We start from the raw sequence: 25,430 nt of genomic DNA on the forward strand, positions 1-25,430 counted from the left end.
CATCATTGATCTTCAAAACTTGATTTGAGCCAAGTCACATCCTTGATCTTCATTTCTTTATATACTTAGCACCTGTAATTCTATACTATACCGCGACCACATCCTTGATCTTCAAAACTTGATTTGAGCAAAGTCACAGCCTTGATCCTCATTTCTTAGTCAATGTTATCATCTGCGATTTCATACCGGGGGTAGGCCCACTATACATCCTTGATCCTCATATTTTTATTTGAGGCCCGTGACATCCTTGATCCTCATTTCTTTACACTACATTAGCCGATGTTTGCTATCTACTGAAGATAGGTCGAACCAAGTAAATCGGTTGCATTTAAGGTTTCGCGCAAGATTTGAAAAAGACGACCAGTTTACCTTGTGACTGTGACACTGAATTTGGTAAACTTACGCGAACCGGACGTGCAACCCGTGATTTGGTGTAGTTCCTAAAAATGAAAAGACTAGAATCTCATCAGCACAATTTGAATAAAGTTAGTTGTATAAGATTCACCAAGAGCAAAAAGTGTTGCACAATAATTTGACTACAATTATAGAAGGTTTGAAAGAAAAGTGAGCAAGCATTCTGACACAGTCAACGCTAAACTATTATAAGTAAGCTAAAATCGGTGTTTCAAATGTCTACGGCCATACCACGTTGAATACACCGGTTCTCGTCCGAACTCCGAAGTTAAGCAACGTCGGGCCCGGTTAGTACTTGGATGGGAGACCGCTTGGGAATACCGGGTGCTGTAGACTTTTGCATTCAAATTCTTCTTTTTATTTTTGCTCGTGTTTATGTTTGTTTCCTCTGTCGCCTGTGATGTAATTTTTCTCTCTACAAAGCGACTTTGTTCAAAATATGATATTTTTTCTCAATTTCTGGAGCGTACATCTAGTGTACAACAATTCAAAAATAGCTATCCAAACGCCACCACATAGCACTAACATTGAGTCGATCGTGGTCAGCTGCTGAATGGGAGACCAACAACTTTTTGTGTAATTCATATTATGATATGAGGTAAAACAAATAGGCCTAAGCGCTGTACTGTTGCCTAGCTATCGTAAAAAAATGCCAAAAAATACAGCTGTGAATCGCGAAATTCAATCAAAGTAACATATTCGCAGCTGAAACTTTATGATAATTTGCAATCATAATCAAAACAACCAAATCATCATACTGATACTTACTGCTTTTATGGAGTAGGTCTACGGCGCGGTAGGAAGACCGACAGCAGCACGGACAAGAGAGGTGATTCGCATCTCGGCATTTGCAAGTAGATATTCCACCTTATCACAAAATAGAATGATAGACACATTTTCTTTTTGGCAAATTAAAGACGTAATTCGGTGACAGCCAAACCTCGGTATCATCAGAACTCAGTTTTGCAAGCAACTGAACAGAACAAATTGCAGAAGTTTCAAAACACGTGTTGACAAGCTGAAGCAGCTGTACGCGATTGTTTTGATTGTCGTTAAGCGAAATGCGTATCATTGTCACATGTGTAATGCGTACGCGTAAACTTAAATCATTGTTTCACGCGCATACCGCGCCCTAGCGTCGACGCGCTTGACGTTGCGAGCTCACATGCGTGTATTGGACAACACGAAGTCAATGCAATTCAGGCTGCAAAATGAACAAAACAAAACATCGCATGTTGACCTTAATTTGTGTTATCCGTGCTTCTGCAAAATAAAAAATATAACGTGTTGTGTTTGTTTCTTTGTTTGTTTGTGTGTCAACATGGGTAGGCCTATGTTAAAAGGGTATTGGTGTTACGAGTTGCTTTTTTTATACTTTTTAACATTTTGTATTGTTTAGAGATTTCCCTACCTAAATTAAAATTTTGTGCGTGAGTGATTGTTTTTGTGTATCCTGGATGTCCATCCTTGATCCACATTTCTTTACACTACACTAGTCAATGTTAGCATCTGCAATTCTATACTATAGCGCAGTCACATCCTTGATCTTCAAAACTTCATTTGAGCAAGTCACATCCTTGATCTTCAAAACTTGATTTGAGCCAAGTCACAGCCTTGATCCTCATTTCTTTATACTACACTAGTCAATGTTAGCACCCACAATTCTATACTATTATATAGCACAGTCACATCCTTGATCTTCAAAACTTGATTTGAGCCAAGTCACAAAGTCACATCCTTGATCCTCATTTCTTTATACTACACTAGTCAATGGTAGCATCTGCAATTCTATATTATAGGGCAGTTTCATCATTGATCTTCAAAACTTGATTTGAGCCAAGTCACATCCTTGATCTTCATTTCTTTATATACTTAGCACCTGTAATTCTATACTATACCGCGACCACATCCTTGATCTTCAAAACTTGATTTGAGCAAAGTCACAGCCTTGATCCTCATTTCTTAGTCAATGTTATCATCTGCGATTTCATACCGGGGGTAGGCCCACTATACATCCTTGATCCTCATATTTTATTTGAGGCCCGTGACATCCTTGATCCTCATTTCTTTACACTACACTAGCCGATGTTTGCTATCTACTGAAGATAGCTCGAACCAAGTAAATCGGTTGCATTTAAGGTTTCGCGCAAGATTTGAAAAGACGACCAGTTTACCTTGTGACTGTGACACTGAATTTGGTAAACTTACGCGAACCGGACGTGCAACCCGTGATTTGGTGTAGTTCCTAAAAATGAAAAGACTAGAATCTCATCAGCACAATTTGAATAAAGTTAGTTGTATAAGATTCACCAAGAGCAAAAAGTGTTGCACAATAATTTGGCTACAATTATAGAAGGTTAGAAAGAAAAGTGAGCAAGCATTCTGACACAGTCAACGCTAAACTATTATAAGTAAGCTAAAATCGGTGTTTCAAATGTCTACGGCCGGCCATACCACGTTGAATACACCGGTTCTCGTCCGAACTCCGATGTTAAGCAACGTCGGGCCCGGTTAGTACTTGGATGGGAGACCGCTTGGGAATACCGGGTGCTGCAGACTTTTGCATTCAAATTCTTCTTTTTTATTTTTGCTCGTGTTTATGTTTGTTTCCTCTGTCGCCTGTGATGTAATTTTTCTCTACAAAGCGACTTTGTTCAAAATATGATATTTTTTCTCAATTTCTGGAGCGTACATCTAGTGTACAACAATTCAAAAATAGCTATCCAAACGCGCGCCACCACATAGCACTAACATTGAGTCGATCGTGGTCAGCTGCTGAATGGGAGACCAACAACTTTTTGTGTAATTCATATTATGATATGAGGTAAAACAAATAGGCCTAAGCGCTGTACTGTTGCCTAGCTATTGTAAAAAATGCCAAAAAATACAGCTGTGAATCGCGAAATTCAATCAAAGTAACATATTCGCAGCTGAAACTTTATGATAATTTGCAATCATAATCAATACAACCAAATCATCATACTGATACTTACTGCTTTTATGGAGTAGGTCTACGGCGCGGTAGGAAGACCGACAGCAGCACGGACAAGAGAGGTGATTCGCATCTCGGGCATTTGCAAGTAGATATTCCACCTTATCACAAAATAGAATGATAGACACATTTTCTTTTTGGCAAATTAAAGACGTAATTCGGTGACAGCCAAACCTCGGTATCATCAGAACTCAGTTTTGCAAGCAACTGAACAGAACAAATTGCAGAAGTTTCAAAACACGTGTTGACAAGCTGAAGCAGCTGTACGCGATTGTTTTGATTGTCGTTAAGCGAAATGCGTATCATTGTCACATGTGTAATGCGTACGCGTAAACTTAAATCATTGTTTCACGCGCATACCGCGCGCGCCCTAGCGTCGACGCGCTTGACGTTGCGAGCTCACATGCGTGTATTGGACAACACGAAGTCAATGCAATTCAGGCTGCAAAATGAACAAAACAAAACATCGCATGTTGACCTTAATTTGTGTTATCCGTGCTTCTGCAAAATAAAAAAATATAACGTGTTGTGTTTGTTTCTTTGTTTGTTTGTGTGTGTCAACATGGGTAGGCCTATGTTAAAAGGGTATTGGTGTTACGAGTTGCATTTTTTATACTTTTTAAAATTTTGTATTGTTTAGAGATTTCCCTACCTAAATTAAAATTTTGTGCGTGAGTGATTGTTTTGTGTATCCTGGATGTCCATCCTTGATCCTCATTTCTTTACACTACACTAGTCAATGTTAGCATCTGCAATTCTATACTATAGCGCAGTCACATCCTTGATCTTCAAAACTTCATTTGAGCAAGTCACATCCTTGATCTTCAAAACTTTATTTGAGCCAAGTCACAGCCTTGATCCTCATTTCTTTATACTACACTAGTCAATGTTAGCACCCGCAATTCTATACTATTATATAGCACAGTCACATCCTTGATCTTCAAAACTTGATTTGAGCGTCACAAAGTCACATCCTTGATCCCCATTTCTTTATACTACACTAGTCAATGGTAGCATCTGCAATTCTATACTATAGGGCAGTTTCATCATTGATCTTCAAAACTTGATTTGAGCCAAGTCACATCCTTGATCTTCATTTCTTTATATACTTAGCACCTGTAATTCTATACTATACCGCGACCACATCCTTGATCTTCAAAACTTGATTTGAGCAAAGTCACAGCCTTGATCCTCATTTCTTAGTCAATGTAATTATCATCTGCGATTTCAAACCGGGGGTAGGCCCACTATACATCCTTGATCCTCATATTTTTATTTGAGGCCCGTGACATCCTTGATCCTCATTTCTTTACACTACATTAGCCGATGTTTGCTATCTACTGAAGATAGGTCGAACCAAGTAAATCGGTTGCATTTAAGGTTTCGCGCAAGATTTGAAAAGACGACCAGTTTACCTTGTGACTGTGACACTGAATTTGGTAAACTTACGCGAACCGGACGTGCAACCCGTGATTTGGTGTAGTTCTTAAAATGAAAAGACTAGAATCTCATCAGCACAATTTGAATAAAGTTAGTTGTATAAGATTCACCAAGAGCAAAAAGTGTTGCACAATAATTTGACTACAATTATAGAAGGTTTGAAAGAAAAGTGAGCAAGCATTCTGACACAGTCAACGCTAAACTATTATAAGTAAGCTAAAATCGGTGTTTCAAATGTCTACGGCCATACCACGTTGAATACACCGGTTCTCGTCCGAACTCCGAAGTTAAGCAACGTCGGGCCCGGTTAGTACTTGGATGGGAGACCGCTTGGGAATACCGGGTGCTGTAGACTTTTGCATTCAAATTCTTCTTTTTTATTTTTGCTCGTGTTTATGTTTGTTTCCTCTGTCGCCTGTGATGTAATTTTTCTCTCTACAAAGCGACTTTGTTCAAAATATGATATTTTTTCTCAATTTCTGGAGCGTACATCTAGTGTACAACAATTCAAAAATAGCTATCCAAACGCGCGCCACCACATAGCACTAACATTGAGTCGATCGTGGTCAGCTGCTGAATGGGAGACCAACAACTTTTTGTGTAATTCATATTATGATATGAGGTAAAACAAATAGGCCTAAGCGCTGTACTGTTGCCTAGCTATTGTAAAAATGCCAAAAAATACAGCTGTGAATCGCGAAATTCAATCAAAGTAACATATTCGCAGCTGAAACTTTATGATAATTTGCAATCATAATCAATACAACCAAATCATCATACTGATACTTACTGCTTTTATGGAGTAGGTCTACGGCGCGGTAGGAAGACCGACAGCAGCACGGACAAGAGAGGTGATTCGCATCTCGGGCATTTGCAAGTAGATATTCCACCTTATCACAAAATAGAATGATAGACACATTTTCTTTTTGGCAAATTAAAGACGTAATTCGGTGACAGCCAAACCTCGGTATCATCAGAACTCAGTTTTGCAAGCAACTGAACAGAACAAATTGCAGAAGTTTCAAAACACGTGTTGACAAGCTGAAGCAGCTGTACGCGATTGTTTTGATTGTCGTTAAGCGAAATGCGTATCATTGTCACATGTGTAATGCGTACGCGTAAACTTAAATCATTGTTTCACGCGCATACCGCGCGCGCCCTAGCGTCGACGCGCTTGACGTTGCGAGCTCACATGCGTGTATTGGACAACACGAAGTCAATGCAATTCAGGCTGCAAAATGAACAAAACAAAACATCGCATGTTGACCTTAATTTGTGTTATCCGTGCTTCTGCAAAATAAAAAATATAACGTGTTGTGTTTGTTTCTTTGTTTGTTTGTGTGTGTCAACATGGGTAGGCCTATGTTAAAAAGGTATTGGTGTTACGAGTTGCATTTTTTATACTTTTTAAAATTTTGTATTGTTTAGAGATTTCCCTACCTAAATTAAAATTTTGTGCGTGAGTGATTGTTTTTGTGTATCCTGGATGTCCATCCTTGATCCTCATTTCTTTACACTACACTAGTCAATGTTAGCATCTGCAATTCTATACTATAGCGCAGTCACATCCTTGATCTTCAAAACTTCATTTGAGCAAGTCACATCCTTGATCTTCAAAACTTTATTTGAGCCAAGTCACAGCCTTGATCCTCATTTCTTTATACTACACTAGTCAATGTTAGCACCCGCAATTCTATACTATTATATAGCACAGTCACATCCTTGATCTTCAAAACTTGATTTGAGCCAAGTCACAAAGTCACATCCTTGATCCCCATTTCTTTATACTACACTAGTCAATGGTAGCATCTGCAATTCTATACTATAGGGCAGTTTCATCATTGATCTTCAAAACTTGATTTGAGCCAAGTCACATCCTTGATCTTCATTTCTTTATATACTTAGCACCTGTAATTCTATACTATACCGCGACCACATCCTTGATCTTCAAAACTTGATTTGAGCAAAGTCACAGCCTTGATCCTCATTTCTTAGTCAATGTAATTATCATCTGCGATTTCATACCGGGGTAGGCCCACTATACATCCTTGATCCTCATATTTTTATTTGAGGCCCGTGACATCCTTGATCCTCATTTCTTTACACTACATTAGCCGATGTTTGCTATCTACTGAAGATAGGTCGAACCAAGTAAATCGGTTGCATTTAAGGTTTCGCGCAAGATTTGAAAAGACGACCAGTTTACCTTGTGACTGTGACACTGAATTTGGTAAACTTACGCGAACCGGACGTGCAACCCGTGATTTGGTGTAGTTCTTAAAAATGAAAAGACTAGAATCTCATCAGCACAATTTGAATAAAGTTAGTTGTATAAGATTCACCAAGAGCAAAAAGTGTTGCACAATAATTTGACTACAATTATAGAAGGTTTGAAAGAAAAGTGAGCAAGCATTCTGACACAGTCAACGCTAAACTATTATAAGTAAGCTAAATTCGGTGTTTCAAATGTCTACGGCCATACCACGTTGAATACACCGGTTCTCGTCCGAACTCCGAAGTTAAGCAACGTCGGGCCCGGTTAGTACTTGGATGGGAGACCGCTTGGGAATACCGGGTGCTGTAGACTTTTGCATTCAAATTCTTCTTTTTTATTTTTGCTCGTGTTTATGTTTGTTTCCTCTGTCGCCTGTGATGTAATTTTTCTCTCTACAAAGCGACTTTGTTCAAAATATGATATTTTTCTCAATTTCTGGAGCGTACATCTAGTGTACAACAATTCAAAAATAGCTATCCAAACGCGCGCCACCACATAGCACTAACATTGAGTCGATCGTGGTCAGCTGCTGAATGGGAGACCAACAACTTTTTTGTAATTCATATTATGATATGAGGTAAAACAAATAGGCCTAAGCGCTGTACTGTTGCCTAGCTATCGTAAAAAATGCCAAAAAATACAGCTGTGAATCGCGAAATTCAATCAAAGTAACATATTCGCAGCTGAAACTTTATGATAATTTGCAATCATAATCAATACAACCAAATCATCATACTGATACTTACTGCTTTTATGGAGTAGGTCTACGGCGCGGTAGGAAGACCGACAGCAGCACGGACAAGAGAGGTGATTCGCATCTCGGGCATTTGCAAGTAGATATTCCACCTTATCACAAAATAGAATGATAGACACATTTTCTTTTTGGCAAATTAAAGACGTAATTCGGTGACAGCCAAACCTCGGTATCATCAGAACTCAGTTTTGCAAGCAACTGAACAGAACAAATTGCAGAAGTTTCAAAACACGTGTTGACAAGCTGAAGCAGCTGTACGCGATTGTTTTGATTGTCGTTAAGCGAAATGCGTATCATTGTCACATGTGTAATGCGTACGCGTAAACTTAAATCATTGTTTCACGCGCATACCGCGCGCGCCCTAGCGTCGACGCGCTTGACGTTGCGAGCTCACATGCGTGTATTGGACAACACGAAGTCAATGCAATTCAGGCTGCAAAATGAACAAAACAAAACATCGCATGTTGACCTTAATTTGTGTTATCCGTGCTTCTGCAAAATAAAAAAATATAACGTGTTGTGTTTGTTTCTTTGTTTGTTTGTGTGTGTCAACATGGGTAGGCCTATGTTAAAAGGGTATTGGTGTTACGAGTTGCATTTTTATACTTTTTAAAATTTTGTATTGTTTAGAGATTTCCCTACCTAAATTAAAATTTTGTGCGTGAGTGATTGTTTTGTGTATCCTGGATGTCCATCCTTGATCCTCATTTCTTTACACTACACTAGTCAATGTTAGCATCTGCAATTCTATACTATAGCGCAGTCACATCCTTGATCTTCAAAACTTCATTTGAGCAAGTCACATCCTTGATTTTCAAAACTTTATTTGAGCCAAGTCACAGCCTTGATCCTCATTTCTTTATACTACACTAGTCAATGTTAGCACCCGCAATTCTATACTATTATATAGCACAGTCACATCCTTGATCTTCAAAACTTGATTTGAGCCAAGTCACAAAGTCACATCCTTGATCCCCATTTCTTTATACTACACTAGTCAATGGTAGCATCTGCAATTCTATACTATAGGGCAGTTTCATCATTGATCTTCAAAACTTGATTTGAGCCAAGTCACATCCTTGATCTTCATTTCTTTATATACTTAGCACCTGTAATTCTATACTATACCGCGACCACATCCTTGATCTTCAAAACTTGATTTGAGCAAAGTCACAGCCTTGATCCTCATTTCTTAGTCAATGTAATTATCATCTGCGATTTCAAACCGGGGGTAGGCCCACTATACATCCTTGATCCTCATATTTTTATTTGAGGCCCGTGACATCCTTGATCCTCATTTCTTTACACTACATTAGCCGATGTTTGCTATCTACTGAAGATAGCTCGAACCAAGTAAATCGGTTGCATTTAAGGTTTCGCGCAAGATTTGAAAAAGACGACCAGTTTACCTTGTGACTGTGACACTGAATTTGGTAAACTTACGCGAACCGGACGTGCAACCCGTGATTTGGTGTAGTTCTTAAAAATGAAAAGACTAGAATCTCATCAGCACAATTTGAATAAAGTTAGTTGTATAAGATTCACCAAGAGCAAAAAGTGTTGCACAATAATTTGACTACAATTATAGAAGGTTTGAAAGAAAAGTGAGCAAGCATTCTGACACAGTCAACGCTAAACTATTATAAGTAAGCTAAAATCGGTGTTTCAAATGTCTACGGCCATACCACGTTGAATACACCGGTTCTCGTCCGAACTCCGAAGTTAAGCAACGTCGGGCCCGGTTAGTACTTGGATGGGAGACCGCTTGGGAATACCGGGTGCTGTAGACTTTTGCATTCAAATTCTTCTTTTTATTTTTGCTCGTGTTTATGTTTGTTTCCTCTGTCGCCTGTGATGTAATTTTCTCTCTACAAAGCGACTTTGTTCAAAATATGATATTTTTCTCAATTTCTGGAGCGTACATCTAGTGTACAACAATTCAAAAATAGCTATCCAAACGCGCGCCACCACATAGCACTAACACTGAGTCGATCGTGGTCAGCTGCTGAATGGGAGACAAACCACTTTTTGTGTAATTCATATTATGATATGAGGTAAAACAAATAGGCCTAAGCGCTGTACTGTTGCCTAGCTATCGTAAAAATGCCAAAAAATACAGCTGTGAATCGCGAAATTCAATCAAAGTAACATATTCGCAGCTGAAACTTTATGATAATTTGCAATCATAATCAATACAACCAAATCATCATACTGATACTTACTGCTTTTATGGAGTAGGTCTACGGCGCGGTAGGAAGACCGACAGCAGCACGGACAAGAGAGGTGATTCGCATCTCGGGCATTTGCAAGTAGATATTCCACCTTATCACAAAATAGAATGATAGACACATTTTCTTTTTGGCAAATTAAAGACGTAATTCGGTGACAGCCAAACCTCGGTATCATCAGAACTCAGTTTTGCAAGCAACTGAACAGAACAAATTGCAGAAGTTTCAAAACACGTGTTGACAAGCTGAAGCAGCTGTACGCGATTGTTTTGATTGTCGTTAAGCGAAATGCGTATCATTGTCACATGTGTAATGCGTACGCGTAAACTTAAATCATTGTTTCACGCGCATACCGCGCGCGCCCTAGCGTCGACGCGCTTGACGTTGCGAGCTCACATGCGTGTATTGGACAACACGAAGTCAATGCAATTCAGGCTGCAAAATGAACAAAACAAAACATCGCATGTTGACCTTAATTTGTGTTATCCGTGCTTCTGCAAAATAAAAAATATAACGTGTTGTGTTTGTTTCTTTGTTTGTTTGTGTGTGTCAACATGGGTAGGCCTATGTTAAAAGGGTATTGGTGTTACGAGTTGCATTTTTATACTTTTTAAAATTTTGTATTGTTTAGAGATTTCCCTACCTAAATTAAAATTTTGTGCGTGAGTGATTGTTTTTGTGTATCCTGGATGTCCATCCTTGATCCTCATTTCTTTACACTACACTAGTCAATGTTAGCATCTGCAATTCTATACTATAGCGCAGTCACATCCTTGATCTTCAAAACTTCATTTGAGCAAGTCACATCCTTGATCTTCAAAACTTTATTTGAGCCAAGTCACAGCCTTGATCCTCATTTCTTTATACTACACTAGTCAATGTTAGCACCCGCAATTCTATACTATTATATTATAGCACAGTCACATCCTTGATCTTCAAAACTTGATTTGAGCCAAGTCACAAAGTCACATCCTTGATCCCCATTTCTTTATACTACACTAGTCAATGGTAGCATCTGCAATTCTATACTATAGGGCAGTTTCATCATTGATCTTCAAAACTTGATTTGAGCCAAGTCACATCCTTGATCTTCATTTCTTTATATACTTAGCACCTGTAATTCTATACTATACCGCGACCACATCCTTGATCTTCAAAACTTGATTTGAGCAAAGTCACAGCCTTGATGCTCATTTCTTAGTCAATGTAATTATCATCTGCGATTTCATACCGGGGGTAGGCCCACTATACATCCTTGATCCTCATATTTTTATTTGAGGCCCGTGACATCCTTGATCCTCATTTCTTTACACTACATTAGCCGATGTTTGCTATCTACTGAAGATAGGTCGAACCAAGTAAATCGGTTGCATTTAAGGTTTCGCGCAAGATTTGAACAGACGACCAGTTTACCTTGTGACTGTGACACTGAATTTGGTAAACTTACGCGAACCGGACGTGCAACCCGTGATTTGGTGTAGTTCTTAAAAATGAAAAGACTAGAATCTCATCAGCACAATTTGAATAAAGTTAGTTGTATAAGATTCACCAAGAGCAAAAAGTGTTGCACAATAATTTGACTACAATTATAGAAGGTTTGAAAGAAAAGTGAGCAAGCATTCTGACACAGTCAACGCTAAACTATTATAAGTAAGCTAAAATCGGTGTTTCAAATGTCTACGGCCATACCACGTTGAATACACCGGTTCTCGTCCGAACTCCGAAGTTAAGCAACGTCGGGCCCGGTTAGTACTTGGATGGGAGACCGCTTGGGAATACCGGGTGCTGTAGACTTTTGCATTCAAATTCTTCTTTTTATTTTTGCTCGTGTTTATGTTTGTTTCCTCTGTCGCCTGTGATGTAATTTTTCTCTCTACAAAGCGACTTTGTTCAAAATATGATATTTTTTCTCAATTTCTGGAGCGTACATCTAGTGTACAACAATTCAAAAATAGCTATCCAAACGCGCGCCACCACATAGCACTAACATTGAGTCGATCGTGGTCAGCTGCTGAATGGGAGACCAACAACTTTTAGTGTAATTCATATTATGATATGAGGTAAAACAAATAGGCCTAAGCGCTGTACTGTTGCCTAGCTATCGTAAAAAATGCCAAAAAAATACAGCTGTGAATCGCGAAATTCAATCAAAGTAACATATTCGCAGCTGAAACTTTATGATAATTTGCAATCATAATCAATACAACCAAATCATCATACTGATACTTACTGCTTTTATGGAGTAGGTCTACGGCGCGGTAGGAAGACCGACAGCAGCACGGACAAGAGAGGTGATTCGCATCTCGGGCATTTGCAAGTAGATATTCCACCTTATCACAAAATAGAATGATAGACACATTTTCTTTTTGGCAAATTAAAGACGTAATTCGGTGACAGCCAAACCTCGGTATCATCAGAACTCAGTTTTGCAAGCAACTGAACAGAACAAATTGCAGAAGTTTCAAAACACGTGTTGACAAGCTGAAGCAGCTGTACGCGATTGTTTTGATTGTCGTTAAGCGAAATGCGTATCATTGTCACATGTGTAATGCGTACGCGTAAACTTAAATCATTGTTTCACGCGCATACCGCGCGCGCCCTAGCGTCGACGCGCTTGACGTTGCGAGCTCACATGCGTGTATTGGACAACACGAAGTCAATGCAATTCAGGCTGCAAAATGAACAAAACAAAACATCGCATGTTGACCTTAATTTGTGTTATCCGTGCTTCTGCAAAATAAAAAAATATAACGTGTTGTGTTTGTTTCTTTGTTTGTTTGTGTGTGTCAACATGGGTAGGCCTATGTTAAAAGGGTATTGGTGTTACGAGTTGCATTTTTTATACTTTTTAAAATTTTGTATTGTTTAGAGATTTCCCTACCTAAATTAAAATTTTGTGCGTGAGTGATTGTTTTGTGTATCCTGGATGTCCATCCTTGATCCTCATTTCTTTACACTACACTAGTCAATGTTAGCATCTGCAATTCTATACTATAGCGCAGTCACATCCTTGATCTTCAAAACTTCATTTGAGCAAGTCACATCCTTGATTTTCAAAACTTTATTTGAGCCAAGTCACAGCCTTGATCCTCATTTCTTTATACTACACTAGTCAATGTTAGCACCCGCAATTCTATACTATTATATAGCACAGTCACATCCTTGATCTTCAAAACTTGATTTGAGCCAAGTCACAAAGTCACATCCTTGATCCCCATTTCTTTATACTACACTAGTCAATGGTAGCATCTGCAATTCTATACTATAGGGCAGTTTCATCATTGATCTTCAAAACTTGATTTGAGCCAAGTCACATCCTTGATCTTCATTTCTTTATATACTTAGCACCTGTAATTCTATACTATACCGCGACCACATCCTTGATCTTCAAAACTTGATTTGAGCAAAGTCACAGCCTTGATCCTCATTTCTTAGTCAATGTAATTATCATCTGCGATTTCAAACCGGGGGTAGGCCCACTATACATCCTTGATCCTCATATTTTTATTTGAGGCCCGTGACATCCTTGATCCTCATTTCTTTACACTACATTAGCCGATGTTTGCTATCTACTGAAGATAGCTCGAACCAAATAAATCGGTTGCATTTAAGGTTTCGCGCAAGATTTGAAAAGACGACCAGTTTACCTTGTGACTGTGACACTGAATTTGGTAAACTTACGCGAACCGGACGTGCAACCCGTGATTTGGTGTAGTTCTTAAAAATGAAAAGACTAGAATCTCATCAGCACAATTTGAATAAAGTTAGTTGTATAAGATTCACCAAGAGCAAAAAGTGTTGCACAATAATTTGACTACAATTATAGAAGGTTTGAAAGAAAAGTGAGCAAGCATTCTGACACAGTCAACGCTAAACTATTATAAGTAAGCTAAAATCGGTGTTTCAAATGTCTACGGCCATACCACGTTGAATACACCGGTTCTCGTCCGAACTCCGAAGTTAAGCAACGTCGGGCCCGGTTAGTACTTGGATGGGAGACCGCTTGGGAATACCGGGTGCTGTAGACTTTTGCATTCAAATTCTTCTTTTTATTTTTGCTCGTGTTTATGTTTGTTTCCTCTGTCGCCTGTGATGTAATTTTTCTCTCTACAAAGCGACTTTGTTCAAAATATGATATTTTTTCTCAATTTCTGGAGCGTACATCTAGTGTACAACAATTCAAAAATAGCTATCCAAACGCGCGCCACCACATAGCACTAACATTGAGTCGATCGTGGTCAGCTGCTGAATGGGAGACCAACAACTTTTTGTGTAATTCATATTATGATATGAGGTAAAACAAATAGGCCTAAGCGCTGTACTGTTGCCTAGCTATCGTAAAAATGCCAAAAATACAGCTGTGAATCGCGAAATTCAATCAAAGTAACATATTCGCAGCTGAAACTTTATGATAATTTGCAATCATAATCAATACAACCAAATCATCATACTGATACTTACTGCTTTTATGGAGTAGGTCTACGGCGCGGTAGGAAGACCGACAGCAGCACGGACAAGAGAGGTGATTCGCATCTCGGGCATTTGCAAGTAGATATTCCACCTTATCACAAAATAGAATGATAGACACATTTTCTTTTTGGCAAATTAAAGACGTAATTCGGTGACAGCCAAACCTCGGTATCATCAGAACTCAGTTTTGCAAGCAACTGAACAGAACAAATTGCAGAAGTTTCAAAACACGTGTTGACAAGCTGAAGCAGCTGTACGCGATTGTTTTGATTGTCGTTAAGCGAAATGCGTATCATTGTCACATGTGTAATGCGTACGCGTAAACATAAATCATTGTTTCACGCGCATACCGCGCGCGCCCTAGCGTCGACGCGCTTGACGTTGCGAGCTCACATGCGTGTATTGGACAACACGAAGTCAATGCAATTCAGGCTGCAAAATGAACAAAACAAAACATCGCATGTTGACCTTAATTTGTGTTATCCGTGCTTCTGCAAAATAAAAAAATATAACGTGTTGTGTTTGTTTCTTTGTTTGTTTGTGTGTGTCAACATGGGTAGGCCTATGTTAAAAGGGTATTGGTGTTACGAGTTGCATTTTTATACTTTTTAAAATTTTGTATTGTTTAGAGATTTCCCTACCTAAATTAAAATTTTGTGCGTGAGTGATTGTTTTTGTGTATCCTGGATGTCCATCCTTGATCCTCATTTCTTTACACTACACTAGTCAATGTTAGCATCTGCAATTCTATACTATAGCGCAGTCACATCCTTGATCTTCAAAACTTCATTTGAGCAAGTCACATCCTTGATCTTCAAAACTTTATTTGAGCCAAGTCACAGCCTTGATCCTCATTTCTTTATACTACACTAGTCAATGTTAGCACCCGCAATTCTATACTATTATATTATAGCACAGTCACATCCTTGATCTTCAAAACTTGATTTGAGCCAAGTCACAAAGTCACATCCTTGATCCCCATTTCTTTATACTACACTAGTCAATGGTAGCATCTGCAATTCTATACTATAGGGCAGTTTCATCATTGATCTTCAAAACTTGATTTGAGCCAAGTCACATCCTTGATCTTCATTTCTTTATATACTTAGCACCTGTAATTCTATACTATACCGCGACCACATCCTTGATCTTCAAAACTTGATTTGAGCAAAGTCACAGCCTTGATGCTCATTTCTTAGTCAATGTAATTATCATCTGCGATTTCATACCGGGGGTAGGCCCACTATACATCCTTGATCCTCATATTTTTATTTGAGGCCCGTGACATCCTTGATCCTCATTTCTTTACACTACATTAGCCGATGTTTGCTATCTACTGAAGATAGGTCGAACCAAGTAAATCGGTTGCATTTAAGGTTTCGCGCAAGATTTGAAAAGACGACCAGTTTACCTTGTGACTGTGACACTGAATTTGGTAAACTTACGCGAACCGGACGTGCAACCCGTGATTTGGTGTAGTTCTTAAAAATGAAAAGACTAGAATCTCATCAGCACAATTTGAATAAAGTTAGTTGTATAAGATTCACCAAGAGCAAAAAGTGTTGCACAATAATTTGACTACAATTATAGAAGGTTTGAAAGAAAAGTGAGCAAGCATTCTGACACAGTCAACGCTAAACTATTATAAGTAAGCTAAAATCGGTGTTTCAAATGTCTACGGCCATACCACGTTGAATACACCGGTTCTCGTCCGAACTCCGAAGTTAAGCAACGTCGGGCCCGGTTAGTACTTGGATGGGAGACCGCTTGGGAATACCGGGTGCTGTAGACTTTTGCATTCAAATTCTTCTTTTTATTTTTGCTCGTGTTTATGTTTGTTTCCTCTGTCGCCTGTGATGTAATTTTTCTCTCTACAAAGCGACTTTGTTCAAAATATGATATTTTTCTCAATTTCTGGAGCGTACATCTAGTGTACAACAATTCAAAAATAGCTATCCAAACGCGCGCCACCACATAGCACTAACATTGAGTCGATCGTGGTCAGCTGCTGAATGGGAGACCAACAACTTTTAGTGTAATTCATATTATGATATGAGGTAAAACAAATAGGCCTAAGCGCTGTACTGTTGCCTAGCTATCGTAAAAAATGCCAAAAATACAGCTGTGAATCGCGAAATTCAATCAAAGTAACATATTCGCAGCTGAAACTTTATGATAATTTGCAATCATAATCAATACAACCAAATCATCATACTGATACTTACTGCTTTTATGGAGTAGGTCTACGGCGCGGTAGGAAGACCGACAGCAGCACGGACAAGAGAGGTGATTCGCATCTCGGCATTTGCAAGTAGATATTCCACCTTATCACAAAATAGAATGATAGACACATTTTCTTTTTGGCAAATTAAAGACGTAATTCGGTGACAGCCAAACCTCGGTATCATCAGAACTCAGTTTTGCAAGCAACTGAACAGAACAAATTGCAGAAGTTTCAAAACACGTGTTGACAAGCTGAAGCAGCTGTACGCGATTGTTTTGATTGTCGTTAAGCGAAATGCGTATCATTGTCACATGTGTAATGCGTACGCGTAAACTTAAATCATTGTTTCACGCGCATACCGCGCGCGCCTAGCGTCGACGCGCTTGACGTTGCGAGCTCACATGCGTGTATTGGACAACACGAAGTCAATGCAATTCAGGCTGCAAAATGAACAAAACAAAACATCGCATGTTGACCTTAATTTGTGTTATCCGTGCTTCTGCAAAATAAAAAAATATAACGTGTTGTGTTTGTTTCTTTGTTTGTTTGTGTGTGTCAACATGGGTAGGCCTATGTTAAAAGGGTATTGGTGTTACGAGTTGCATTTTTATACTTTTTAAAATTTTGTATTGTTTAGAGATTTCCCTACCTAAATTACAATTTTGTGCGTGAGTGATTGTTTTTGTGTATCCTGGATGTCCATCCTTGATCCTCATTTCTTTACACTACACTAGTCAATGTTAGCATCTGCAATTCTATACTATAGCGCAGTCACATCCTTGATCTTCAAAACTTCATTTGAGCAAGTCACATCCTTGATCTTCAAAACTTTATTTGAGCCAAGTCACAGCCTTGATCCTCATTTCTTTATACTACACTAGTCAATGTTAGCACCCGCAATTCTATACTATTATATTATAGCACAGTCACATCCTTGATCTTCAAAACTTGATTTGAGCCAAGTCACAAAGTCACATCCTTGATCCCCATTTCTTTATACTACACTAGTCAATGGTAGCATCTGCAATTCTATACTATAGGGCAGTTTCATCATTGATCTTCAAAACTTGATTTGAGCCAAGTCACATCCTTGATCTTCATTTCTTTATATACTTAGCACCTGTAATTCTATACTATACCGCGACCACATCCTTGATCTTCAAAACTTGATTTGAGCAAAGTCACAGCCTTGATGCTCATTTCTTAGTCAATGTAATTATCATCTGCGATTTCATACCGGGGGTAGGCCCACTATACATCCTTGATCCTCATATTTTTATTTGAGGCCCGTGACATCCTTGATCCTCATTTCTTTACACTACATTAGCCGATGTTTGCTATCTACTGAAGATAGGTCGAACCAAGTAAATCGGTTGCATTTAAGGTTTCGCGCAAGATTTGAAAAAGACGACCAGTTTACCTTGTGACTGTGACACTGAATTTGGTAAACTTACGCGAACCGGACGTGCAACCCGTGATTTGGTGTAGTTCTTAAAAATGAAAAGACTAGAATCTCATCAGCACAATTTGAATAAAGTTAGTTGTATAAGATTCACCAAGAGCAAAAAGTGTTGCACAATAATTTGGCTACAATTATAGAAGGTTTGAAAGAAAAGTGAGCAAGCATTCTGACACAGTCAACGCTAAACTATTATAAGTAAGCTAAAATCGGTGTTTCAAATGTCTACGGCCATACCACGTTGAATACACCGGTTCTCGTCCGAACTCCGAAGTTAAGCAACGTCGGGCCCGGTTAGTACTTGGATGGGAGACCGCTTGGGAATACCGGGTGCTGTAGACTTTTGCATTCAAATTCTTCTTTTTTTATTTTTGCTCGTGTTTATGTTTGTTTCCTCTGTCGCCTGTGATGTAATTTTTCTCTCTACAAAGCGACTTTGTTCAAAATATGATATTTTTTCTCAATTTCTGGAGCGTACATCTAGTGTACAACAATTCAAAAATAGCTATCCAAACGCGCGCCACCACATAGCACTAACATTGAGTCGATCGTGGTCAGCTGCTGAATGGGAGACCAACAACTTTTAGTGTAATTCATATTATGATATGAGGTAAAACAAATAGGCCTAAGCGCTGTACTGTTGCCTAGCTATCGTAAAAAATGCCAAAAATACAGCTGTGAATCGCGAAATTCAATCAAAGTAACATATTCGCAGCTGAAACTTTATGATAATTTGCAATCATAATCAATACAACCAAATCATCATACTGATACTTACTGCTTTTATGGAGTAGGTCTACGGCGCGGTAGGAAGACCGACAGCAGCACGGACAAGAGAGGTGATTCGCATCTCGGGCATTTGCAAGTAGATATTCCACCTTATCACAAAATAGAATGATAGACACATTTTCTTTTGGCAAATTAAAGACGTAATTCGGTGACAGCCAAACCTCGGTATCATCAGAACTCAGTTTTGCAAGCAACTGAACAGAACAAATTGCAGAAGTTTCAAAACACGTGTTGACAAGCTGAAGCAGCTGTACGCGATTGTTTTGATTGTCGTTAAGCGAAATGCGTATCATTGTCACATGTGTAATGCGTACGCGTAAACTTAAATCATTGTTTCACGCGCATACCGCGCGCGCCCTAGCGTCGACGCGCTTGACGTTGCGAGCTCACATGCGTGTATTGGACAACACGAAGTCAATGCAATTCAGGCTGCAAAATGAACAAAACAAAACATCGCATGTTGACCTTAATTTGTGTTATCCGTGCTTCTGCAAAATAAAAAAATATAACGTGTTGTGTTTGTTTCTTTGTTTGTTTGTGTGTGTCAACATGGGTAGGCCTATGTTAAAAGGGTATTGGTGTTACAAGTTGCATTTTTTATACTTTTTAAAATTTTGTATTGTTTAGAGATTTCCCTACCTAAATTAAAATTTTGTGCGTGAGTGATTGTTTTTGTGTATCCTGGATGTCCATCCTTGATCCTCATTTCTTTACACTACACTAGTCAATGTTAGCATCTGCAATTCTATACTATAGCGCAGTCACATCCTTGATCTTCAAAACTTCATTTGAGCAAGTCACATCCTTGATCTTCAAAACTTTATTTGAGCCAAGTCACAGCCTTGATCCTCATTTCTTTATACTACACTAGTCAATGTTAGCACCCGCAATTCTATACTATTATATAGCACAGTCACATCCTTGATCTTCAAAACTTGATTTGAGCCAAGTCACAAAGTCACATCCTTGATCCCCATTTCTTTATACTACACTAGTCAATGGTAGCATCTGCAATTCTATACTATAGGGCAGTTTCATCATTGATCTTCAAAACTTGATTTGAGCCAAGTCACATCCTTGATCTTCATTTCTTTATATACTTAGCACCTGTAATTCTATACTATACCGCGACCACATCCTTGATCTTCAAAACTTGATTTGAGCAAAGTCACAGCCTTGATCCTCATTTCTTAGTCAATGTAATTATCATCTGCGATTTCATACCGGGGGTAGGCCCACTATACATCCTTGATCCTCATATTTTTATTTGAGGCCCGTGACATCCTTGATCCTCATTTCTTTACACTACATTAGCCGATGTTTGCTATCTACTGAAGATAGGTCGAACCAAGTAAATCGGTTGCATTTAAGGTTTCGCGCAAGATTTGAAAAAGACGACCAGTTTACCTTGTGACTGTGACACTGAATTTGGTAAACTTACGCGAACCGGACGTGCAACCCGTGATTTGGTGTAGTTCTTAAAAATGAAAAGACTAGAATCTCATCAGCACAATTTGAATAAAGTTAGTTGTATAAGATTCACCAAGAGAAAAAAGTGTTGCACAATAATTTGGCTACAATTATTGAAGGTTTGAAAGAAAAGTGAGCAAGCATTCTGACACAGTCAACGCTAAACTATTATAAGTAAGCTAAAATCGGTGTTTCAAATGTCTACGGCCATACCACGTTGAATACACCGGTTCTCGTCCGAACTCCGAAGTTAAGCAACGTCGGGCCCGGTTAGTACTTGGATGGGAGACCGCTTGGGAATACCGGGTGCTGTAGACTTTTGCATTCAAATTCTTCTTTTTATTTTTGCTCGTGTTTATGTTTGTTTCCTCTGTCGCCTGTGATGTAATTTTTCTCTCTACAAAGCGACTTTGTTCAAAATATGATATTTTTCTCAATTTCTGGAGCGTACATCTAGTGTACAACAATTCAAAAATAGCTATCCAAACGCGCGCCACCACATAGCACTAACATTGAGTCGATCGTGGTCAGCTGCTGAATGGGAGACCAACAACTTTTGTGTAATTCATATTATGATATGAGGTAAAACAAATAGGCCTAAGCGCTGTACTGTTGCCTAGCTATTGTAAAAAATGCCAAAAAATACAGCTGTGAATCGCGAAATTCAATCAAAGTAACATATTCGCAGCTGAAACTTTATGATAATTTGCAATCATAATCAATACAACCAAATCATCATACTGATACTTACTGCTTTTATGGAGTAGGTCTACGGCGCGGTAGGAAGACCGACAGCAGCACGGACAAGAGAGGTGATTCGCATCTCGGGCATTTGCAAGTAGATATTCCACCTTATCACAAAATAGAATGATAGACACATTTTCTTTTTGGCAAATTAAAGACGTAATTCGGTGACAGCCAAACCTCGGTATCATCAGAACTCAGTTTTGCAAGCAACTGAACAGAACAAATTGCAGAAGTTTCAAAACACGTGTTGACAAGCTGAAGCAGCTGTACGCGATTGTTTTGATTGTCGTTAAGCGAAATGCGTATCATTGTCACATGTGTAATGCGTACGCGTAAACTTAAATCATTGTTTCACGCGCATACCGCTCGCGCCCTAGCGTCGACGCGCTTGACGTTGCGAGCTCACATGCGTGTATTGGACAACACGAAGTCAATGCAATTCAGGCTGCAAAATGAGCAAAACAAAACATCGCATGTTGACCTTAATTTGTGTTATCCGTGCTTCTGCAAAATAAAAAATATAACGTGTTGTGTTTGTTTCTTTGTTTGTTTGTGTGTGTCAACATGGGTAGGCCTATGTTAAAAGGGTATTGGTGTTACGAGTTGCATTTTTTATACTTTTTAAAATTTTGTATTGTTTAGAGATTTCCCTACCTAAATTAAAATTTTGTGCGTGAGTGATTGTTTTTGTGTATCCTTGATGTCCATCCTTGATCCTCATTTCTTTACACTACACTAGTCAATGTTAGCATCTGCAATTCTATACTATAGCGCAGTCACATCCTTGATCTTCAAAACTTCATTTGAGCAAGTCACATCCTTGATCTTCAAAACTTTATTTGAGCCAAGTCACAGCCTTGATCCTCATTTCTTTATACTACACTAGTCAATGTTAGCACCCGCAATTCTATACTATTATATAGCACAGTCACATCCTTGATCTTCACAACTTGATTTGAGCCAAGTCACAAAGTCACATCCTTGATCCCCATTTCTTTATACTACACTAGTCAATGGTAGCATCTGCAATTCTATACTATAGGGCAGTTTCATCATTGATCTTCAAAACTTGATTTGAGCCAAGTCACATCCTTGATCTTCATTTCTTTATATACTTAGCACCTGTAATTCTATACTATACCGCGACCACATCCTTGATCTTCAAAACTTGATTTGAGCAAAGTCACAGCCTTGATCCTCATTTCTTAGTCAATGTAATTATCATCTGCGATTTCATACCGAGGGTAGGCCCACTATACATCCTTGATCCTCATATTTTTATTTGAGGCCCGTGACATCCTTGATCCTCATTTCTTTACACTACATTAGCCGATGTTTGCTATCTACTGAAGATAGGTCGAACCAAGTAAATCGGTTGCATTTAAGGTTTCGCGCAAGATTTGAAAAGACGACCAGTTTACCTTGTGACTGTGACACTGAATTTGGTAAACTTACGCGAACCGGACGTGCAACCCGTGATTTGGTGTAGTTCTTAAAAATGAAAAGACTAGAATCTCATCAGCACAATTTGAATAAAGTTAGTTGTATAAGATTCACCAAGAGCAAAAAGTGTTGCACAATAATTTGGCTACAATTATTGAAGGTTTGAAAGAAAAGTGAGCAAGCATTCTGACACAGTCAACGCTAAACTATTATAAGTAAGCTAAAATCGGTGTTTCAAATGTCTACGGCCATACCACGTTGAATACACCGGTTCTCGTCCGAACTCCGAAGTTAAGCAACGTCGGGCCCGGTTAGTACTTGGATGGGAGACCGCTTGGGAATACCGGGTGCTGTAGACTTTTGCATTCAAATTCTTCTTTTTTATTTTTGCTCGTGTTTATGTTTGTTTCCTCTGTCGCCTGTGATGTAATTTTTCTCTACAAAGCGACTTTGTTCAAAATATGATATTTTTCTCAATTTCTGGAGCGTACATCTAGTGTACAACAATTCAAAAATAGCTATCCAAACGCGCGCCACCACATAGCACTAACATTGAGTCGATCGTGGTCAGCTGCTGAATGGGAGACCAACAACTTTTGTGTAATTCATATTATGATATGAGGTAAAACAAATAGGCCTAAGCGCTGTACTGTTGCCTAGCTATCGTAAAAATGCCAAAAAATACAGCTGTGAATCGCGAAATTCAATCAAAGTAACATATTCGCAGCTGAAACTTTATGATAATTTGCAATCATAATCAATACAACCAAATCATCATACTGATACTTACTGCTTTTATGGAGTAGGTCTACGGCGCGGTAGGAAGACCGACAGCAGCACGGACAAGAGAGGTGATTCGCATCTCGGGCATTTGCAAGTAGATATTCCACCTTATCACAAAATAGAATGATAGACACATTTTCTTTTTGGCAAATTAAAGACGTAATTCGGTGACAGCCAAACCTCGGTATCATCAGAACTCAGTTTTGCAAGCAACTGAACAGAACAAATTGCAGAAGTTTCAAAACACGTGTTGACAAGCTGAAGCAGCTGTACGCGATTGTTTTGATTGTCGTTAAGCGAAATGCGTATCATTGTCACATGTGTAATGCGTACGCGTAAACTTAAATCATTGTTTCACGCGCATACCGCGCGCGCCCTAGCGTCGACGCGCTTGACGTTGCGAGCTCACATGCGTGTATTGGACAACACGAAGTCAATGCAATTCAGGCTGCAAAATGAGCAAAACAAAACATCGCATGTTGACCTTAATTTGTGTTATCCGTGCTTCTGCAAAATAAAAAAATATAACGTGTTGTGTTTGTTTCTTTGTTTGTTTGTGTGTGTCAACATGGGTAGGCCTATGTTAAAAGGGTATTGGTGTTACGAGTTGCATTTTTATACTTTTTAAAATTTTGTATTGTTTAGAGATTTCCCTACCTAAATTAAAATTTTGTGCGTGAGTGATTGTTTTTGTGTATCCTGGATGTCCATCCTTGATCCTCATTTCTTTACACTACACTAGTCAATGTTAGCATCTGCAATTCTATACTATAGCGCAGTCACATCCTTGATCTTCAAAACTTCATTTGAGCAAGTCACATCCTTGATCTTCAAAACTTTATTTGAGCCAAGTCACAGCCTTGATCCTCATTTCTTTATACTACACTAGTCAATGTTAGCACCCGCAATTCTATACTATTATATAGCACAGTCACATCCTTGATCTTCAAAACTTGATTTGAGCCAAGTCACAAAGTCACATCCTTGATCCCCATTTCTTTATACTACACTAGTCAATGGTAGCATCTGCAATTCTATACTATAGGGCAGTTTCATCATTGATCTTCAAAACTTGATTTGAGCCAAGTCACATCCTTGATCTTCATTTCTTAGTCAATGTAATTATCATCTGCGATTTCATACCGGGGGTAGGCCCACTATACATCCTTGATCCTCATATTTTTATTTGAGGCCCGTGACATCCTTGATCCTCATTTCTTTACACTACATTAGCCGATGTTTGCTATCTACTGAAGATAGGTCGAACCAAGTAAATCGGTTGCATTTAAGGTTTCGCGCAAGATTTGAAAAGACGACCAGTTTACCTTGTGACTGTGACACTGACTTTGGTAAACTTACGCGAACCGGACGTGCAACCCGTGATTTGGTGTAGTTCCTAAAATGAAAAGACTAGAATCTCATCAGCACAATTTGAATAAAGTTAGTTGTATAAGATTCACCAAGAGCAAAAAGTGTTGCACAATAATTTGGCTACAATTATAGAAGGTTTGAAAGAAAAGTGAGCAAGCATTCTGACACAGTCAACGCTAAACTATTATAAGTAAGCTAAAATCGGTGTTTCAAATGTCTACGGCCATACCACGTTGAATACACCGGTTCTCGTCCGAACTCCGAAGTTAAGCAACGTCGGGCCCGGTTAGTACTTGGATGGGAGACCGCTTGGGAATACCGGGTGCTGCAGACTTTTGCATTCAAATTCTTCTTTTTTATTTTTGCTCGTGTTTATGTTTGTTTCCTCTGTCGCCTGTGATGTAATTTTTCTCTCTACAAAGCGACTTTGTTCAAAATATGATATTTTTTCTCAATTTCTGGAGCGTACATCTAGTGTACAACAATTCAAAAATAGCTATCCAAACGCGCGCCACCACATAGCGCTAACATTGAGTCGATCGTGGTCAGCTGCTGAATGGGAGACCAACAA

The 25,430-nt window shown here is 38.9% G+C and overlaps 12 non-coding genes across 12 annotated transcripts; all 12 read left to right on the top strand.

Annotated features, from left to right (window-relative positions):
* Window positions 1-631: 631 nt before the first annotated feature.
* Window positions 632-750, top strand: LOC140145378 (5S ribosomal RNA). The gene has a single exon (XR_011858027.1). It is a non-coding gene; the product is annotated as a 5S ribosomal RNA (ribosomal RNA).
* Window positions 751-2,853: 2,103 nt separating this feature from the next.
* On the top strand, window positions 2,854-2,973 carry LOC140145396 (5S ribosomal RNA). Its single transcript, XR_011858044.1, has one exon. It is a non-coding gene; the product is annotated as a 5S ribosomal RNA (ribosomal RNA).
* Window positions 2,974-5,082: 2,109 nt separating this feature from the next.
* On the top strand, window positions 5,083-5,201 carry LOC140145389 (5S ribosomal RNA). Its single transcript, XR_011858038.1, has one exon. It is a non-coding gene; the product is annotated as a 5S ribosomal RNA (ribosomal RNA).
* Window positions 5,202-7,314: 2,113 nt separating this feature from the next.
* Window positions 7,315-7,433, top strand: LOC140145398 (5S ribosomal RNA). Its single transcript, XR_011858045.1, has one exon. It is a non-coding gene; the product is annotated as a 5S ribosomal RNA (ribosomal RNA).
* A 2,113-nt stretch (window positions 7,434-9,546) lies between these two features.
* LOC140145399 (5S ribosomal RNA) lies at window positions 9,547-9,665 on the top strand. Its single transcript, XR_011858046.1, has one exon. It is a non-coding gene; the product is annotated as a 5S ribosomal RNA (ribosomal RNA).
* A 2,113-nt stretch (window positions 9,666-11,778) lies between these two features.
* Window positions 11,779-11,897, top strand: LOC140145400 (5S ribosomal RNA). Its single transcript, XR_011858047.1, has one exon. It is a non-coding gene; the product is annotated as a 5S ribosomal RNA (ribosomal RNA).
* A 2,115-nt stretch (window positions 11,898-14,012) lies between these two features.
* Window positions 14,013-14,131, top strand: LOC140145379 (5S ribosomal RNA). Its single transcript, XR_011858028.1, has one exon. It is a non-coding gene; the product is annotated as a 5S ribosomal RNA (ribosomal RNA).
* Window positions 14,132-16,246: 2,115 nt separating this feature from the next.
* On the top strand, window positions 16,247-16,365 carry LOC140145380 (5S ribosomal RNA). Its single transcript, XR_011858029.1, has one exon. It is a non-coding gene; the product is annotated as a 5S ribosomal RNA (ribosomal RNA).
* Window positions 16,366-18,479: 2,114 nt separating this feature from the next.
* Window positions 18,480-18,598, top strand: LOC140145381 (5S ribosomal RNA). The gene has a single exon (XR_011858030.1). It is a non-coding gene; the product is annotated as a 5S ribosomal RNA (ribosomal RNA).
* Window positions 18,599-20,714: 2,116 nt separating this feature from the next.
* LOC140145382 (5S ribosomal RNA) lies at window positions 20,715-20,833 on the top strand. Its single transcript, XR_011858031.1, has one exon. It is a non-coding gene; the product is annotated as a 5S ribosomal RNA (ribosomal RNA).
* Window positions 20,834-22,945: 2,112 nt separating this feature from the next.
* LOC140145383 (5S ribosomal RNA) lies at window positions 22,946-23,064 on the top strand. Its single transcript, XR_011858032.1, has one exon. It is a non-coding gene; the product is annotated as a 5S ribosomal RNA (ribosomal RNA).
* Window positions 23,065-25,074: 2,010 nt separating this feature from the next.
* LOC140145394 (5S ribosomal RNA) lies at window positions 25,075-25,193 on the top strand. The gene has a single exon (XR_011858042.1). It is a non-coding gene; the product is annotated as a 5S ribosomal RNA (ribosomal RNA).
* Window positions 25,194-25,430: the final 237 nt, after the last annotated feature.

The sequence above is a fragment of the Amphiura filiformis genome, unplaced genomic scaffold (assembly GCF_039555335.1).
Source record: "Amphiura filiformis unplaced genomic scaffold, Afil_fr2py scaffold_242, whole genome shotgun sequence".
NCBI lineage: Eukaryota > Metazoa > Echinodermata > Ophiuroidea > Amphilepidida > Amphiuridae > Amphiura > Amphiura filiformis.